The 3,839-nt window shown below is 49.4% G+C and overlaps 1 protein-coding gene across 2 annotated transcripts in view; it reads left to right on the top strand.

The window, feature by feature from the left end:
* Positions 1-2,096: 2,096 nt before the first annotated feature.
* Positions 2,097-3,839, top strand: part of Ednra (endothelin receptor type A) — a 61,576-nt gene continuing 59,833 nt past the window's right edge. For both annotated transcript variants that reach the window (XM_021170016.2, XM_029480906.1), the window contains exon 1: positions 2,097-2,462. The gene's annotated coding sequence lies outside the window, so the exon portion shown is untranslated. The remainder of the gene's footprint in view (positions 2,463-3,839) is intronic.

Here is a 3,839-nt window from a genome sequence, read left to right as displayed (position 1 = left end):
ACCTTCTCTGTGCTTTTGACTATTCTAGGTCCTTTCTATAAATGTGATCACGGCGTTAATTGAAGCAAGAAACAACAACAGAACAGCACAGAAACACATTCGAAATGGACTCACTCAAGCTGAAGTCCATGTCATTAAGAAGAAACTAAGCTGTCATCTGACCTTTGGGGGAATCAGTTAAACATCAAGGGTTTGGAAGATAACTCAGTGGGTGAAGGCGTTTGCACTCAAGCCTCACACCCAACTTCCCAAGGTCATCTTTCCTCATCACACATACACACACTCACACACACATACACACATACACCCATACACACACTCACTCACACACACTCACAAACACACACATACACACACTCAAACACACACACTCACATACAAATAAGCACATTTCCAAAATATGCCAGTTAGCTGGAATTCTTTCTCTCTGAATATTTAACACAAACACTAACCTGAAGTAACTTGATGCTAAACAAGCAGGTACCTTCCTGCTGATCTGTCTCTTGGGCCCAACCTTAGAAAAAACACAGACCACTATCCATTCTGCTTCTGTGTGCTTCAGCCTCGCTCTGTCTACAACACCAACCTTGTTGCCCATTTTATACACATATGCAGGGCTGGAATTGCTAGACCCTTGGTAATTTTAGTCGTAATTATTTGAGGAGCACCACTGGGCTCCCATTGCTGTTGCCTCAGTAGTCGGGCGTTTGCCTCCCTGCCAATCCAGCTTATTTTCTAGTTTCATTTGTGTTTAAATAGTGACTGTCCTAAGGGATATGAAAGAGAAATTTTTAATGCTTAGTCCATACCACAGTGGGATCAGCAAAGGTAGGGAGTCCTGGGGGTGCTGTTACAAAGACCAGCCTGACAGACATGTTCAGTGACACAGATGGTACACTGTCCAAGCGCCTCATCACGGGGTGAGAGGGCCTGAGATCCAGAACATTTCACATACCAAGTTATGAACAGTCTTCTGGAAGAAGGCAGTAACTTTTCTTCCTGGAAAATAATGTCAGCTTGCCAAGCTGTTGCCACAAAAGCTTACCCCTTCAGAGCAGACTGAGACAATTTTTGTGGATCCTTCCTAGAGAAACTCTAGATAAACACTAGATTAGTGGACAGGGTAATGCCTGCTCCTACAGTCCCTGAAGAATATTAAAATCCTTTCCACGGAGGTGTTCTGCTGATGGCTGTGACAGTTTTACAAAATGACCCCTGACAAGTAGGGTCTCTGTGCCCTCCCCCTTTAATCTGGAATCATCGGTGACTGACAGAATTAAGCAGAAGCTCCTCTGTGTCACTATCAGGACCTGGGCCTTAAGTAGGTGGCAGTTTCTATTTCCTTTCTCTTGGGACATTGGTTCTTGGAATCTAGCCACCACACTGTAAGGAAGCTGTTGCTAAAATTCTTTCCCAGGGGCTAGATATAAGTCCTGTCTCTCCCTTCTCCTAGAGGTCCTAGAACAAACTGAGGTCCAATTCCACTATAGATACGGTAGGGAACCAATGAGGTCCTAGGGCATCCGTACAGCCAAGCCTCCTTCCCCAGGAGCCCTGGTGTTTCGCCCTTCTCTCTCCTCCCACTCCCCATCTTACCATGACTTGCACAGTCTGTGATAAAGACACTGCCTTCTGAAGGGTCTCCCCATTGATTGTCAGACAGGATCATTTCTCTGAGCACACCCTAGACCCTTCCACAGACTCCCCAGCCCCCTTTTGCCTTGGGCAAAGGCTTCGTGGTCTTGCAGGGCACACTTGAGCCAAAGACATGCTGTCCACCTGGGTTCCATAACTTCCTCTATGGTGAGGAGTACTAACAAGCTAAGCAAAGTTGACATAGCCCATATTTCCTGGCTTTCCCTGCTGATCAAACTCTCCCGTACTCACGGCTCAAGTGCCTCGAGTTTCTTCCTAAAACCCGACACAACCTTGAGTCTGGTCTGTTGTTCTCTACTTTCAATCCTACCCATCCTAGACTAACCAACTTCTCAGGAAGGAAATAGTTAAAGATCCCTGCCCTTCAGGGCCTGGCGGGGGCAGCAGCTTTGCAGCTTGGTGGCTGCTCCCTGGAGGGCAGGCAGGATAGCGCTCCTGCAGTTCGGTCCCAGAGTAGAGGGGAAGGTCTGGGAGCCTGTGGAGTCTAAGGAAGATCGCGGGAGGCGTGTTCCTCTGGAGTTTGCTTTTCCTTGGGAGCCTCGCGCGCACACCCATCCCCTCTAGTCTGGCAACTGTGTCTAGGAGGTGGGGAGCCTCTCTCTGATCCACCGGACCATCGCCGGAGCTTGCAGGCTGAGCAAGATCTCCCCCTAGAGAAGTCTGGCTGTCCGGGGAAGTTTCCCCGAGCTGAGACTGTGCTGCAGCTCTGGTCACCCGCCACCCTGCGCGCCACCCTCGGTCTCCAGCTCAGGCTCCGGCTGGCCCGTGCGCAGACCTGGAGCTGTCTGCCTCCGAGGAGCTCTAAGGTCGGTGCAAGTCTTTCTTGTTGGGAACCAGGGCTGGGACTAGGGATAGGGTCGCCGCCGGGGCAATCTGCTGGGAGGAGCAGGGGTGTCGCGCAGCTCCGAGGAAACGCAACAGCCAGGCCTGGCTCTTACCTCCCGGGACGCCCAGTGTGGGGCGCTTTCCTGGGAGACGAGCACTGGGGGGAGGGGGGACATCAGACAAGACCATTGAGCTTTGTCTCGGATTTTGAGGAAAAGGGAGCCGGGAGTGGGAGGATCTTTTTCTCCACTAGAGCTTTCAGGCGCATCAACGCCCAGGGCGCTTGCTCCAAAGCCTCCTGGTGAAGTTGGTCTCTTCTCATCCTGCACCCTGAGTGCCAAGGACACTTACTGTGAAGAACCAACCTCTGTGGAGCCCTCCTCACACCACGATGGCAGCTGGGGTTGGAAATCTGCCTGCTGGTGGAGGTCTGGGCGATTTGCTCAGTGCTGTCCTGTCCTTTAAAGGGCAGTTGTTGTCTTTCATGTGCAGAACCCTGGAACTGTTTGTAGATAAGCCACCTCTGATTACACCACCCTAGTGGCCTCACCCCAGCAGACCTGGGGCGAAGGCATATGAAAGTCAGAGGATGTGCCCAAGAGGAGTGGATAATTTGTCTTCCCCAGAGAACAAAACCAGAGAACTTGAAAAAAAAAAGTTATTAGTTTAATTTTTTTTCTACTTGTAGTTGTTTCTGGTTCCCACACAGCCACCACCAACTCATCTGTTTTTAAAGATTGGCTAACTATGAAACACCTTGGCAACCATACCATGTAAATTACCTGCCCTAAGTATGTGCAGTTTGGGCGACGTTGGATTTTCCAAATTACTAATGGCAAGTGGACATTTCTTCTGAGAATCTGATGTATTAACTAGGGAAAGCACTAAGGGGTCAGCTTTTGTATGCCACCAAACTCTAGACCCACAAAAGGAACGATGCTGACTCCATAGACATGTCCTTCTGGTCTGAATGTGACTTGCTTCTCTGCAGATCTGGCTCTAGAGCCAGATGCCTGGCAAAGCTTGACTGAAATATAACAAAATGAGCTACAGATCCGTCCTTGGGAAAGCATGGATTCGAAAGAGGTTTCTTTTATTTGGTTTTGTGTTTTTTCACTCTGTAACAATATGGCATCCACATGTTTTTGACAGATGTCCCTTAGATGTGGTGAGCTGACAGAGGTGTCAAGAGAAATGAGTTCTTGGTAGTGTCTTTGTTGGAGGGAAGCAAGGAAGGAAGGAAGGAAAGAAGGAAGAAAGAAAGGGAGGGAGGGAGGGAGGGAGGAAGGAAGGAAGGAAGGAAGGAAGGAAGGAAGGAAGGAAGGAAGGAGAGAAGGAAGTAGAGAAGGAAGGGAGGA

The sequence above is a fragment of the Mus caroli genome, chromosome 8 (assembly GCF_900094665.2).
Source record: "Mus caroli chromosome 8, CAROLI_EIJ_v1.1, whole genome shotgun sequence".
Lineage (NCBI taxonomy): Eukaryota > Metazoa > Chordata > Mammalia > Rodentia > Muridae > Mus > Mus caroli.
This window is presented reverse-complemented; position numbering and strand designations above follow the sequence as displayed.